Here is a 16,962-nt window from a genome sequence, read left to right as displayed (position 1 = left end):
CACTCATCCTTACTGTACAGTACAGTATGTGTGCACTGCGAGCGGTGCCGCAAATAGCTCCGAAACGAAAATGACGCAGCGTCAGCCACGAGGGCGTGGGGAAGTGACCCTGTCCCTGACGACTGTAATCCTCAGTTATGTCCGGTAGATACAGTAGAACTGCTTTAAACACTACTTACACAGCTCTTATAGGCTCTGAGTAACACCACTTACACTGCAGTAGTAGCACCAGAAATGGACGATCTTAGGTGTTGACAACGCGGCACGGCATCACACTTTGACGCATTGAGATCATGCCAGATCGGCCATTTGCAGTGTGCGGTGTAGTCATGCACGTCTACGATTAATTCAGCCAGTATGTTCAATAACTGGACTGTAATTAAACTCTCTCTCTCTCCTCCCCCTCTCCAACCTCTCTCATTTATCTCCTCCTCTCATTTATCTTTACCTTTCTGCCCCGGCCCCCCACCCCTCTCTCTCTCTCTCTCTCTCTCTCTCTCATGCTGTCCTTTCTCTCTCTCTCCCCCTCTCTCATTTCTACCCTCGCTCTCCTTCCCTCCCTCCATCCCTCTACTCTCTCTCTCTCTCTCTCTCTCTCTCTCTCTCTCTCTCCTTGGGAATGGAGCCAAGTTAAGTAACATCCCTGTACTGCAACGCTCTTCTTCTGCGCAACACGGGTGTGCATGTCAGTACAGTATGTGTACACCATGATGCACACGTTATTCAGTTACGGCAACAATTTGTTCTTGTCTGTTTATTTTTCTGTTCTTTTATTTATTTATTCTCGCTGACCTCCAACCTGTACATGTTGCCCTTGGTGAAATACTGCAACGCACAACACAAAAAAAAGAAAAAAAGAGAGATATTTTATGTACACTGTCTTTATGTCTGTCTGTCTGTCTGCCTTCCACGCGTGTTCACAGCGCGGAGTATCTTATTTCCATCCATTGTACAAAGTCTCATAATACGTTTCCATGGGAACTATCGTGGAACAGAGGCAGGATTGGATGTCATGGTGTAGTCTCTGGTTGGCAACGTGGACGGCAAGAGTGATGCTCTGTGATATCACAGTGTACACTGTTCACAGCACCACCATGAAGAGAGTGATGCTCTGTGATGTCGCAGTGTACACTGTTCACACCACCATGAAGAGAGTGATGCTCTGTGATATCACAGTGTACACTGTTCACACCACCATGAAGAGAGTGATGCTCTGTGATATCACAGTGTACACTGTTCACACCACCATGAAGAGAGTGATGCTCTGTGATATCACAGTGTACACTGTTCACACCACCATGAAGAGAGTGATGCTCTGTGATGTCACAGTGTACACTGTTCACACCACCATGAAGAGAGTGATGCTCTGTGATATCACAGTGTACACTGTTCACACCACCATGAAGAGAGTGATGCTCTGTGATATCACAGTGTACACTGTTCACACCACCATGAAGAGTGTGATGCTCTGTGATATCACAGTGTACACTGTTCACACCACCATGAAGAGAGTGATGCTCTGTGATGTCACAGTGTACACTGTTCACACCACCATGAAGAGAGTGATGCTCTGTGATGTCAATGTGTGGAAAACAGCAGGAAACAGCCTGGTCACGTGGTTCATGTACTCGCGCCAGCCCATAGACTCCAATGCATTCCGTAAACTACCGGTTGTCCCTTTTTAAAGGGACACACCAATATAAGTCTATGTAGAAGAGCCTGGCCCCATGAAGTGAACGGAACGTCTTACTCTATGGCTCTGGCGCCCACTAGTGGCAGTGATGTCAGGCTTTGGTTCATGGTACAATGGTGTATTTTTGTAGAGCCTTTCTCCACAGCGCTTTACAATGTGCATTACATTGACTACATTCACATTACATTCACTCAACTCATTCACACTCATTCAAACCAACATGCTCACCGGGAGCCGTTAGGGGACATTGTCTTGCTCAAGGACACTTGAGCAAGACTTGAGCCGGGGATCGAACTGAGAACCCTTTGGTTTTAGTCGTTTGTACAATCTCAGAGTTACATTAACTTTGATGATTGTACAGTGTGTTGATGACCCATCAAATGGTGGTCCGAGGCCTAATCCATATAAACCAGGAGTCTTTGACAAAAAAAAAAAAGGATCAGCATCACTGACATTTGACTGACACATGGAACATTTACAAGGATCTGTGTAGTGTGACAAAGTAGAAGTTACAGTATATTGTATAATTTTCTTATACATCCCCACATAATGTGTGGGAATGTATGACGTTGACCAATGACCATAATGGTCAACGACTGCTTGAAACTGGAATTTCAAAGGCCTACGCAGCTGCCCGAACATCCAGTATATACTGTAGTGAAGGAACTTTATAAAAACATTCAAATGTATTCGACTATTCTTAGGTAGTCACAAGGACCCTTGATGACATCTACATCCGAGTGGACTTGGTTGGGCGCCAAATGTCAAAAAATGACCCCCCCCAGGCATTCTTTTTTTTAAGATTAGTTTTTTGCTTTTCTGCCTTTATTGATAGAAAAGCAAAAGGGAGAGAGAGACGTGGGGAGACATGCAGGAGCAAAGGTCGTCATGAACGGGACTCGAACACGCAACGCGCTGTCAGGCCAGAGCCTATATGTGGCATGCGCCTGGACCACTAGGCCAGAACGCCCCACACCCCAGGCCCCACACCCCAGGCCCCACACCCCAGGCACACCCCAGGATTTGTACGGACAGACGTACAACCCACAAATTAAAAAATATATACGAAATGCCTCAGGCGTCGGCAGACAATCAGTAGAATTGAGTAATATTAGTCGGTGGAATGAGTTTTTCTCTCAGTATAAAAACAATGTTTTACATAAACTCTCCACACGAGGAGACCCTTTTAGACCCTGAGGAACTGTAATAGCATCCAGCCTATAGAAAGATGAAACATGTAGATCAACGCTTTGATTCAAATCCACCAAAGAAAGGATAGGAGTGCTCTACCGACGGAGCTACCCGGACTAGGATCTCTATAGGCTTACAGTTAATATCCTGTCCGTGCGTGCGCGTGCGTGTGCGTGTGTGTGTGTTAGGGCTGTCAGAACGAATTTCATAATATGAAAGAAATTCGAATATTAAAAAATATATATATATTCGAAAGCTAAAATTGTAAAATTGCCATTCGAATGGAGCTTTTATCATTTATTAATTCTATTTAATATTTTTATTTTGTTTTATGTTATTTTATCCGCTCACTAAATGTATTGAGTAACGAATCTACCGCTGTGAAATCTCCCCGGCCGCTTCCACTGCATGTGAAGAGCGAATGTGGGCCGGCTTCCGGACCCCGTGGCCTCGCGACCGTAATAGAGACGGCTTAGTGGCCCGGTGATAAATGAGCGGAGACTAGCCAGCTACACGAAGGTGACAAGGGCACCGATTGCAAAGGCTGAGCACGCGGTCAAAAACGTCGAAATGTCTCGAAAATATTTTCGGAGGCTCGATTTTCGTGCGTTCTAGGCCCCGTGGCCTCGCGGCACCGCCGCTGACAAGCCCGCGGTTCCGTGGGTCCTGAGCGGGCCGACGAGGGCTACTCCGCATGGTCAAGCCCGTCGCGCAGAACCCAGGCGGTACCCCCGAAAAGTTCAGAAATGTCCGGAGGAGCGGCGGCGCTTAGAGTGACCGCAATGACATGACATAATGTCCGTGGAAACACAAGCATTCGGTGGGTCTCGCGATAGGCCTGTCGTTTTACGTTTCACGTTCACTGTAAAATGCATTTGCACTATAGACAGACAACAATCTTACCGTGCTGAGTGCACTGTGCTCAATAAAACAGTTTAAACGCTATTTTGTGCCGTGAAAACCATTATTACATGTGCTGAAACTGAAAGTACTGCTTTGTCGTTTGGAAGGGGGGGCCCTCTAGTGGACAGAACGTGCATCGTATTATATTCTGTGTATTATTATAGGCTAAATATGAGCTAAAATAAACAATGTAAATATTCGAATATTTTCGAAAATTACAAATAATGAAGCAATGAAATTCGAATTGGATTATAGATGTGAACTGACAGCCCTAGTGTGTGTGTTCAGTGTTATCTTTGTGATGACAATTCGGAGCGCTAACAGAGCTCTCCACTCTAAAGTTCTCAACGGGCCCAAAAATTATGGCCCGGCCCGACCCTACCCTAACTGGGTGGGCCCGAGGCTCGGCCCTACCCTAAAAATTGCCATAATGTTAAGCCCGAAGCCCAACAAAAGCCCGAAAGAAAAAAAAGAGAGAAAAAAAAAGCAGCACTAAATGGCAGCGCAGCGGCGCCGTGTTTCAGTGTGAAAGTGAGAACGGAGATCAGCGGATTTATCGAAATAAAGGATGTATGTAACTCACGTTAGAATAGGCTATTAATGTTCCATAACTTCCATTTCCAATCATTCTAATGGATTCCATACAGTGGTGGTGGTCAGTGGCGTCAACTCTGGGGGTGCACAGGAGCAGAAGAACCCACTGGCAAAATAATAACACAACACAACGGCTCTTTTAAGAGTTAATAGCAGCCAGGCGCAGCGCAAATATGCGTGGCTGCACCCACTGCCGTTATAGGAACCTTCCGCCACTGGTGGTGGTGACTGGTGAGTAAACATGAATAGCTGCTGCAGCTCCCTCCCTTAGTTTCCTCTGAAGTGAAGTTGCTTTACGTGTAGCTATAAGTTATATATCACCATCATGGATCGTTTGGTGACGTTGATTAATAATTAGGTTTTATTCATCGCAGCCAGCTGGGTTAACGAGACTCTCAGTGCAACATGACGAAAACCTGACGCTTCTTCAGCTGTGATAATCCGATTGATTTGATAAAATATTTAAGCATATGGCAACTTGGCAAGTTAACTGGTGGTTAGTAGCTCGTTTGGTGCGCAAACCAGAGGGAAACCAGCGGTAGCAAGGCACGCAAGTCTCTCACCGTTCACTGTTCTCTAGTCTACTGCCTGCGCGCGGGGCAGGCTGCAATGCTGCTCTGGCCTCGTACACACATGCTGGACTGACATGATCTGTTCTGTCTGTGTTTCATGGCCGCCTTATTCTCAATGCTTTTCTAATGGAAGTCACGTGGTTTGACATGTGTGTACGAGGCCTCCGAGTCTGAAATGCCAGTGCGATGCGACCCCGTCTCCAGTCCTCCTCCTGTCACAAGTGAATCGCCTAGCGCAGCCCTCTTCATAATAAATGCATACACGTATACACAATCACATTACACAAATAACAGAATTGCTATTTTTATTATAATAACACTTAAAAAAAAAAAAAAAAAAAAAGAACAAAATTGCGGAAAATCACAGAGCCCGAGGCTCGGCCCGGCCCGACTAATTAGCATATTATTTGGGCCCGGCCCGGCCCTAAAACGTCGGGTCGGGTCGGGCTTGGTCGGGCCTGGTCGGGTTCGGGCAGAGTTTGAGAACTTTACTCCACTCGTTCTGAACGACCGCCATATGGCAGACGCAGTGAATAATGCTTTATAGTTTCCTGTATTTTAATGGTTCTTTCTGCTGTAAACAGACGTGGGTTTTTGTCTTGTTTAAGCCAAGTGTGTTTTTTTTTCTCTGCCTCTGCAGAGTTGTTGGGCTGGCAACGGTCTACATTTCATAGCAGGCATACTGAAATGTATAGGGTGCGGGTGCAACAGATCCAACTATATTTAAAAGTTAGATTTTTATAATCGATTTAAAACAATGTAAGAAATAGTAGACCTTTGAGCCCACAATGATTATTATTACAAAACATACTTACCACTTCAGCTGTAGCTACAGGATATATGTATTTGAAAATAGCAGATCTACAAGCTCACAATGCGACGCGTCACAAGATTTGTTCCATTGAGTAGGCTACTTTTATTTGTACTTTAACTACATTTTGATACCACTACTTTTGTACTTTTACTCATGAGTATTCTACGTGCCTACGGAGTTCCAGAAAAGCTGGTCCAGATGATAGAGTCAAGCTACAGCCAGACTCGCAGAAGGTCCAAACCTGCGACGGTGACACCAAAGAATTTGAGATTCTTGCAGGCGTCCTACAGGGTGACACTCTTGCCCCCTTCCTGTTCGTTGTAGTGATGGATCATGCACTGAGACTTGCAATCAATGGCAGAGAGGAGGCGCTGGGGTTCACTCTGGTCCCGAGGAAATCAAGGCGAGTACACCCCATCATGGTCACTGACCTCGACAATGCAGACGACATCGCCCTAATATCGGATACAGTCGAGAAAGGAACGAAGCTACTACTGGCAGTAGAAAAGGAGTGACCACCAGGAGGGGAAAGAAGCGTACCACCTATGTAGACGTGCTGCGGCGCGACATCTTGGCTGACAACACTGCAGAGCTCAAGAACCTGATGTTGTTTAGGAATTTGTGGAGGGCAGCGATCCAGGAATCCCGAGTTGGTGTTGGCTAGACCTCACTGATAATACGGGACCTCTACGAGACTACTACTGCATAATTGCTGCTTTTACTTAAGTAAAACATGTGAGCACTTCTTCCATCAGCCGCTGGTGCAGTGCATGCACGTGTGGCTGGTTGCCAGTTCAACCTCCATGATCCATCATTGTCCGACAGGCAGCAACATGGCAGGCAGCCTTCAGCTCACACTGACCCACCTGAAAATACCATTGTTGCTGTGTCAGGGAATCCATTCATATTTTTGGGCATAATGTTAAATGTGCTGAAAAATCTGTCTCTAGAATTAATCATAGCTCTGTCTCTCTCTCTCTCTCTCTCTCTCTCTCTCTCTCTTCGGCCTTCATCTGTGTCATTGTCATTATCAGTGTATTATCAGTGTCCAAGTCTTGTCACGGAGAAAGGGGGGCATTTTGCCAGATGTGAAATTGTACCAGGTGTGAATCAGTCTCATTTCACATCTGATAAATCAGGCACGAAAATACTTTACGGGGAAAGATCAGGAAAAGTGAATAGGTCAGCTGTCATGTCTGTATGACTCCATATATGGGCGTGGTTTCAGGCTGATCAGAACCTCATTGACGTTCATTCAGTTTAAGTGACAGTTAAACAGGGTGCTCAACCATGCCATGCAAGGTACCAACCAGCACATCGGGAGCAATTTGGACCATGGATCATTGGATGACCTGCTCTACCTCTTGAGCCACAGTCGCCCGTCGTCGCTTTGCACACATTCCGTGCTCAGCCAATCAAATCATCACTAATATCATTCTGGCCAATCACTTTTGGCGTCTTCACTCTTTTGCCCTCACTTTTGTTCTCAATATGTACTTTGCCCAGCCAATCAAATCATCGCTATTCGCTAAGGTTTGTGAGATTAGTTGTGCACACACACACACACACACACACACACACACACACACACACACACACACACACACACACACACACACACAAACACGTGTGCAGTATGAAATAGGGTTAAAGTCTTAACACTGATTGTGAGACTATTAACACATTTTGGTGCAGGGGACTCCCTGGAACCCCTGCAAGGACCCCTGGTGGTCCCCGGACTGCACAAACAATATTTTATCTAATATTGAATGCGTATCTCTCTAAAGAAAATGTTAAAAATACTAAAACTAAAATAAATAGAGCTGCAATTGGCTGAATCTATCTATCTATCTATAAATGCACCACGTCTCTGTACGTGTGTAATCCATGTAACTGGAGAACCGAGTCCGACACCGACTTCAAATTTGACACACACGTTCCACACCACCACAGGGTGTGCAGTGCCCGGCCTTGAGTCGGTGCAATACACCGTTGTCCAGAACCAGCACAAAAGCCTCTGCCTAGGCTCTGGACAGGGCCCAAAGATAAATCTCATCGAAAGGTGGTCCGTGGCTCAAATGCTGAATAAATGATGGGCCTCGATATGAAACGGGTTGAAAACCACTCGTCTAAGTGGTTAAAGGGTGGGAAGTAGGGAAATTTACTTTTAAAAATAATGATTCATATCTATAAAAAAAAAACCCTAAGGATGTCCAGTTAATTTTTTTTAGAAAAAATAAAATATTTAGGCACAGTTGCAGTTGCAGTCAAAGTAAGTCCAAAGTATAGTTCGCCAGTAGATGGCACCATTTCACCATGTCGATGACGTCAGAAATATTATGTGAACACAGCTCTGCTTTCACAACGCGCATTTGGTATGGACAATGTTCAGGTCAAGATTGATTGACATTTTTATTCACAGAATAAACAATTATTACAATAAAAAATATATTCTGGTTTAGAGGGTTAGGGGGTTAGGCTGTATAGTGTAAATCAATTAATATTCAGATCGACAGAAAACACTTTGATGATGATTGGTTGCCATGGTTGGTCTCTGGCTGGAAAATGTACAGGAAAAACCAGGCATGTAAGTAATATCGTTAGCCTCATAGGATAAATGCCTAAGTCATTTTTTATGATTTTCGGATAATAAGAAAAAACACATTTTCTCGCAAGTATGTAAGAGTTTTTAATGCAGATTTTTACAATGGCTTCCTGAGGGGTTAACAAAATGTTTTTTACAAAAAGATAAACATGAGAGTCATTCCATAACAAAAAAAAGTGACTTAGGCCATTTTCAAGAAAATAATCTGTGACTTAGGCATTTTTTAATACATGTCTACTAAACACCTGGGGGTCTATTAGAGTGATGTTAACTCCATACTAAACACCTGGGGGTCTATTAGAGTAATGTTAACCCCATACTAAACACCTGGGGGTCTATTAGAGTGATGTTAACTCCATACTAAACACCTGGGGGTCAATTAGAGTAATGTTAACTCCATACTAATCACCTGGGGGTCTATTAGAGTAATGTTAACTCCATACTAAACACCTGGGGGTCTATTAGAGTAATGTTAACTCCATACTAAACACCTGGGGGTCTATTAGAGTGATGTTAACTCCATACAGAACACCTGGGGGTCTATTAGAGTAATGTTAACTCCATACTAAACACCTGGGGGTCTATTAGAGTAATGTTAACTCCATACTAAACACCTGGGGGTCTATTAGAGTAATGTTAACTCCATACTAAACACCTGGGGGTCTATTAGAGTGATGTCAACTCCATACTAAACACCTGGGGGTCTATTAGAGTAATGTTAACTCCATACTAAACACCTGGGGGTCTATTAGAGTAATGTTAACTCCATACTAAACACCTGGGGGTCTATTAGAGTAATGTTAACTCCATACTAAACACCTGGGGGTCTGTTAGAGTAATGTTAACTCCATACTAAACACCTGGGGGTCTGTTAGAGTAATGTTAACTCCATACTAAACACCTGGGGGTCTGTTAGAGTAATGTTAACTCCATACTAAACACCTGGGGGTCTATTAGAGTAATGTTAACTCCATACAGAACACCTGGGGGTCTATTAGAGTGATGTTAACGCCATACTAAACACCTGGGGGTCTGTTAGAGTAATGTTAACTCCATACAGAACACCTGGGGGTCTATTAGAGTGATGTTAACGCCATACTAAACACCTGGGGGTCTATTAGAGTAATGTTAACTCCATACTAAACACCTGGGGGTCTATTAGAGTAATGTTAACTCCATACAGAACACCTGGGGTCTATTAGAGTGATGTTAACTCCATACTAAACACATGGGGGTCTATTAGAGTGATGTTAACTCCATACTAAACACCTGGGGGTCTATTGGAGTAATGTTAACTCCATACTAAACACCTGGGGGTCTATTAGAGTAATGTTAACTCCATACTAAACACCTGGGGGTCTATTAGAGTGATGTTAACTCCATACTAAACACCTGGGGGTCTATTAGAGTGATGTTAACTCCATACTAAACACCTGGGGGTCTATTAGAGTGATGTTAACTCCATACTAAACACCTGGGGGTCTATTAGAGTGATGTTAACTCCATACTAAACACCTGGGGGTCTATTAGAGTCATGTTAACTCCATACTAAACACCTGGGGGTCTATTAGAGTGATGTTAACTCCATACTAAACACCTGGGGGTCTATTAGAGTGATGTTAACTCCATACTAAACACCTGGGGGTCTATTAGAGTGATGTTAACTCCATACTAAACACCTGGGGGTCTATTAGAGTGATGTTAACTCCATACTAAACACCTGGGAGTCTATTAGAGTAATGTTAACTCCATACTAAACACCTGGGGGTCTATTAGAGTAATGTTAACTCCATACTAAACACCTGGGGGTCTATTAGAGTGATGTTAACTCCATACTAAACACCTGGGGGTCTATTAGAGTAATGTTAACTCCATACTAAACACCTGGGGGTCTATTAGAGTGATGTTAACTCCATACTAAACACCTGGGGGTCTATTAGAGTGATGTTAACTCCATACTAAACACCTGGGGGTCTATTAGAGTAATGTTAACTCCATACTAAACACCTGGGGGTCTATTAGAGTGATGTTAACTCCATACTAAACACCTGGGGGTCTATTAGAGTGATGTTAACTCCATACTAAACACCTGGGGGTCTATTAGAGTGATGTTAACTCCATACTAAACACCTGGGGGTCTATTAGAGTGATGTTAACTCCATACTAAACACCTGGGGGTCTATTAGAGTGATGTTAACTCCATACTAAACACATGGGGGTCTATTAGAGTAATGTTAACTCCATACTAAACACCTGGGGGTCTATTAGAGTAATGTTAACTCCATACTAAACACCTGGGGGTCTATTAGAGTGATGTTAACTCCATACTAAACACCTGGGGGTCTATTAGAGTGATGTTAACTCCATACTAAACACCTGGGGGTCTATTAGAGTCATGTTAACTCCATACTAAACACCTGGGGGTCTATTAGAGTAATGTTAACTCCATACTAAACACCTGGGGGTCTATTAGAGTGATGTTAACTCCATACTAAACACCTGGGGGTCTATTAGAGTGATGTTAACTCCATACTAAACACCTGGGGGTCTATTAGAGTGATGTTAACTCCATACTAAACACCTGGGAGTCTATTAGAGTAATGTTAACTCCATACTAAACACCTGGGGGTCTATTAGAGTAATGTTAACTCCATACTAAACACCTGGGGGTCTATTAGAGTGATGTTAACTCCATACTAAACACCTGGGGGTCTATTAGAGTAATGTTAACTCCATACTAAACACCTGGGGGTCTATTAGAGTGATGTTAACTCCATACTAAACACCTGGGGGTCTATTAGAGTGATGTTAACTCCATACTAAACACCTGGGGGTCTATTAGAGTAATGTTAACTCCATACTAAACACCTGGGGGTCTATTAGAGTGATGTTAACTCCATACTAAACACCTGGGGGTCTATTAGAGTGATGTTAACTCCATACTAAACACCTGGGGGTCTATTAGAGTGATGTTAACTCCATACTAAACACCTGGGGGTCTATTAGAGTGATGTTAACTCCATACTAAACACCTGGGGGTCTATTAGAGTGATGTTAACTCCATACTAAACACCTGGGGGTCTATTAGAGTAATGTTAACTCCATACTAAACACCTGGGGGTCTATTAGAGTAATGTTAACTCCATACTAAACACCTGGGGGTCTATTAGAGTAATGTTAACTCCATACTAAACACCTGGGGGTCTATTAGAGTAATGTTAACTCCATACTAAACACCTGGGGGTCTATTAGAGTAATGTTAACTCCATACTAAACACCTGGGGGTCTATTAGAGTAATGTTAACTCCATACTAAACACCTGGGGGTCTATTAGAGTGATGTTAACTCCATACTAAACACCTGGGGGTCTATTAGAGTAATGTTAACTCCATACTAAACACCTGGGGGTCTATTAGAGTGATGTTAACTCCATACTAAACACCTGGGGGTCTATTAGAGTAACTGTTGTTTGCTGTGTATGCAATGTAAAAATGCCCAAGTCACACAAAGTGAGTTAGGCGGCAACGTAAAAATGCTCAAATCACACAAGTGACTTAGGCAGATCATCATTTTTGAAGATAGTGAGCTTTGTGATTGGCTGAGGACATAGGCGCTAATCCAGGACGATGCAGCAGCCCCAGGAGAGCACCTGTAGGCAGAAATCTCAATTTCGCCAAAAAATGACTTAGGCATTTATCCTATGAGGCTAACGATATAGCCTAACGATGCTTTGAGTTTGATGCAACAAGAATATTTATGTTGTATGTTTAGGCTACATGTATGAATTATGCTGCTCGGAATTATCTAATTCTGAGTAGAGTAGCCTACTACTATAATCAATCCATCCATCCATACAAACACACGTCTGCTTCTCGGAAGTGATAGCGTTGTATCAAGCTTGTTTAGGCATATGAATTGATGCGTAATGCTTTGCAAACATTTTGTTTCTAGGCTATAATAGCTGTGGCTGTGTAGTAGTAGTAGAAGAAATAAAGCCTAAAGCTTTATCGTTTTTTTCCCCTTTTTTATTCCATGCAGCTCCGTATGACAGAATCACAGAACATATATCACTCCATTCGCAATGCTATACACTGCATAAAAACTAAACTGTATGCACACAAAACAGAGCATGTCGTTTAACTTTCATTCTTGACCCACACCCTCTTCTGCCTCTTCCGCCTCTTCCACAATGATCGATTCACTTTGGCCGCGCTGATGATCAGTGTTCGTTGATCGTCCTTCAACACACAACCGGCCGTGGGTGTGACAGTAGCCCACTTCACACGATCCTTCCCGTTTGGATCATGATGTCACGTCAATAAAACAGTAACAGTCTGCGATACCATTCTGTGTTTTATTCTGGTTTTTGTCGAGCAGCAGACAGAAAACAAACGTCATGTCATCATCATCATCATTGTCACACGCATGTTTGCTTCAGTGCTCTGTGGTGCGATGTATGCTCCGTGCAACAGCACCGGACACTTTCAGCTCTCTCGGCTGTACGTGCACATTCTGTGCACTTACAGTACAGCCCTTGACATGGACTTTCATTCGAGGGCCACAGCTATAACAATTCACGCGCAGCGGCGGACGATCGTATTTTCTTTCACCCGGAAAATAACATTTGTAAATGCGATCATCAGTTCTTTAGTTGAGTATACTGTAGCTTGTTTTGACCAAAAAACACAATCTGTGAAATGAAGCCGAGATGAATGCATTTTTGTAAATCTGTTTACATACGGATGCCAGGCGAAATTTTCACTCATTTCCGGTTGTATCCGTATCATTCATACGTTGACGAAGAGCACCATCTATCGTAAACCACTGAAAAGACCATGTGACGCAACATTGCGTCCTTGGCAGCCAAGCATTCGGTTTGATGTCGTAATATTACGTCCTTGGCAGTCAATGGAATAGGAGTCACAATGGTTAAGCACTCAAGGGTTAGTGGTGGGATGCATGAGGGAGGTTAAGGTTAGGAATAGGAGACACAATGGTTAGTAAACGGACACTTAACCCCTTTTGCAACCAGATCTTATTTTAATGGAGCGCAGTACTTTCATCCGACGGAGCATTGGTCCGAACGACAACCTACCTCCTCCCTCACCCTAACCCTAACCTCCCCCGGGGCAGACACCTAAACCTAACCGCAACCCTCTCCCGACCCGCAGCGCACCTCGGATGATAGTATGCCTCCCATTTTAATGATATTTTGGAGACAAGAAACACTTTCCTGGGGTTTTACCCACTTTCTGAGACAACATGTAGTCCAGGAAGTAAGTGAGCCCAGTGTCCATCTAAAAACACACATACTGTACAGTATACCCATATAAAAACCCCAGGAAAGCTTACGTATTTCCTGTAGGCGGAGCCGACATAGCTGCGGTTTAAACCTGCACCTCTTCTACAGCTGCGACCATGAGACCCGTTTCTGAATTCGTCTATAGCATAGCAGTGGTTCCCAAAGTGGGGTCCGGGGACCCCCAGGGATCCTTGAGGGAGTTCCAGTGGCTCCCCAGCTAAATGATATTTTGGAACCAAATGGACCCTTATGGGTCTGTAACTCTGAGAGTGTACAAATGGAACCAAATGGACCCGTTAGGGTCCATTTGGTTCCATTTGTACACTCATTTGTACACTCTCAGAGTTAAATTAACATTGCTTTTACAATATACATTGAAGTCCCAGAGATAGAAATGCCATTTATTGGGGGTCTACTCTGTAGACTAATATGCATGTCAAACTGGGGGTCCTTGAAATTAAACAGGTTGAGATTCATTGCTAAAGCCGTAGAAATCTTCTCTTATGGGGTCCCTGCATGGCATATCTTTTCAAATGGGGGTCCGCTGGCTAATAAGTGTCAATTTGGGGGTCCTTGACATGAAAAGGAACCACTGAGCACTCTATAGTGTACACGCGTAGTTTCATTATATAGATATTCCACTGTTAGGTTCTTAGTTTACGTATGATTCTAGATGACTATATGTTTATGTATTTTATGTATATTACCATGTTTTGTTCTTGCTTAGTGTAAATTGCTCTGGATTAAGAGCGTCTGCTAAATGCCTAAATTGTAATTGGATTTCACTCCCTCTGAAGTAGTGAGGGACCAATCAGGGACCAGTATGCAAATATGGGGTTATCACCAGAGACATTTTTAATCTGCCGCTTGGAAATGCAGGTTCCACACAGATTACAAACACATATCTACATACTGTACTGATTAATCGTATTAATTAAGCGTTCAATCAATCAACCAAACCCGTTTGCCGCCAAGGGTATGAGAAAGAGTCGTTTGGCTAATAGCACGTAATCAGACTGTTTACATGCTAGCCTACGTTACTAAACAGATTTGGTTAGTGAAATCCAATAAAGGAATCAGCAATTCGATTAACCTTTTCACCAACACTTTCATCGACATGCACACTTGAACCGTGCACGTTGGACCAGGGAGGCAAGAATGTTTGTTTGGATTCTTGGTCCTGTACCCTGGGGTTGTGATGGCAGAGGCACTGATGTTCTATTAAGTTGAAATGTGGAGAAGTTTTTGCCCGACTACAACAATATGAAGTGTGTGTGTGTGTGTGTGTGTGTGTGTGTGTGTGTGTGTGTGTGTGTGTGTGTGTGTGTGTGTGTGTGTGTGTGTGTGTGTGTGCGTGTGCGTGTGCGTGTGCGTGCGATAAACTCCTGTGCTCCCTGTCATATTGCACATCCCATATATATTTCATAAATCCCTTGGAGGACAACTATTATTATGAACAGCAGCATCCTTCTCCTTTGGAGCTGGTCTAATGGATGCTCATTTTTCCAGCCCCCCCGGCCCCTGACTCCCCTCCACTGCCCCCTCCCCACCCCGACTTCTGCCAACCTCATCTCAGCATGTTTTGGCTCGGAGCGTCGGTAAACCTGTGGGCTTCTCATTCTGTAAACTCCTCCATAAAACACATGCCTCAGCCGGGAACAAACAAAAAAAGAAAAAAAGAGGAAAAGAAAAGAGGAGAGTATTTTCATGAGTCATCACAACTGGCCAAAATATGGATTGTTGGAGCTGGCCGTTTAGACTATAGGATCATCACAGAGATGCACCAACACAGTAAGCCAGCCAGCCCAGACAGGGACGTCCCAGTACAGGATACTGGAATCAGTCAAATGCTTGGAAATTCCCTGAGTAAGCTGCATCAGTCTCTCTCTCGCTCCCACTCAGTCAATGACTGACAAACACACACGCACGCACTTGCATACGCACTTACGCGCACGCACGCACACACACACACACACGCACTGTCTCTGTTGGTTGGTTCAGTGTAGTGTGATAGATATGGGACCATGTCCTCCAGGAGACATATTCCATTATGGTGCTGTCACACTTCTCTGTCACACAGTCCCATCTGCCGTCTAATCAATGGCCATACAGCACAGCAGTGCAGCACACACACACACACACACACACACACACACACATGGCAGAGGCTGAATCAAAATGATCAAACCAGAACAAATAGCTTATGGGCATCAATCTCTGGTTTCAATTAAATTCAAAGGCGCTTTATTGGCATGAGAACACGTACGTTTACATTGCCAAAGCAAAAGTGGTCTCTCCAGGCAGTGCATCACTCAGATAGACCTGGTATAGCAAAGCTGCCTCTTACCTGTCTGTCCGTCTGTGTTTCCGTCTCCGCGGTGGCTCTCGGATCAGGCTGTTTGGATTTCTGAAGACCCCGCGTTTAAACAGTCATGCCCTCCTATTTGGGCGCTCCGTCCATAGAGCACATCACTCGGCTCTGTGTGTGTGTGTGTGTGTGAGCGTGAGTGTGTGTGATTGAGGTGTGTGGAGAGAGGTTCAGAGAGAGAGAGAGAGCAGCCCTGCTGCCTAGCGCGTCTCCTGGTCTCTCCCGGGTCATTCCAGCCGCTCGGTAAACCGCAGCGCCGTGGAGTCTGTAGGAGTCCGGGTGGAAGGGGGGAGGGGCTCAGAGGAGCAGAGTGGACACGGAACGGCGAGCAGCGCGGACGAACGAACGGCACCTCCTCTTAAATGTCTGTTTGCGCACAGCGCTACAGCGGGAGTCTTTAACTCTGTGGGCTGGCTTTCTCCGTTCTGCCTCCGATGTGTGTGTGTGTGTGTGTGTGTGTGTGTGTGTGTGTGTGTGTGTGTGTGTGTGTGTGTGTGTGTGTTTGTGTGCGTGTGTGTGTGTGCATGTGCAGGCTCTCCTGTGTGGGAGAACACGCTGCCTTCTCTCTGCGAGGGTGATGGTACAGTAGATTTGCAAGATGCTGAGAGAGAGATGGAGGGGGGGGGGGAGAGAGAGAGAGAGTCTTCCCTCCTCCATTTATTGGTATCATTCAATCAGGAACTGTATAGCAGTGGTTGACCCAAGAACAGCGTGTGTGTGTGTGTGTGTGTGTGTGTGTGTGTCAGGGCTGGACAATATGACCAAAATCTCATATAGCTCACTATAGCTCATTTTATATCCCGATAACGATATATACTCACGATATATAGCACATTTTTTGTAAATCCAATTAAGTGAGTGAGGGATTTAATAATCCCTAACCTAATTTTGAAGTGAAGGAATCTGACCAGTGCCTTTTT

The 16,962-nt window shown here is 44.2% G+C and overlaps 1 protein-coding gene across 1 annotated transcript in view; it reads right to left on the bottom strand.

Moving 5' to 3' along the window:
* frmpd3 (FERM and PDZ domain containing 3) overlaps nucleotides 1-16,161 on the bottom strand; it is a 189,113-nt gene extending 172,952 nt beyond the window's left edge. Inside the window, exon 1 of the mRNA XM_083785514.1 lies at nucleotides 16,022-16,161. The gene's annotated coding sequence lies outside the window, so the exon portion shown is untranslated. The remainder of the gene's footprint in view (nucleotides 1-16,021) is intronic.
* Nucleotides 16,162-16,962: the final 801 nt, after the last annotated feature.

The sequence above is a fragment of the Protomyctophum parallelum genome (genome assembly GCF_964188405.1).
Source record: "Protomyctophum parallelum genome assembly, chromosome: 16".
NCBI classification, from domain to species: domain Eukaryota; kingdom Metazoa; phylum Chordata; class Actinopteri; order Myctophiformes; family Myctophidae; genus Protomyctophum; species Protomyctophum parallelum.
The sequence above is the reverse complement of the archived record's forward strand: the minus strand, read 5'-3'. Positions and strand labels throughout refer to the sequence as shown.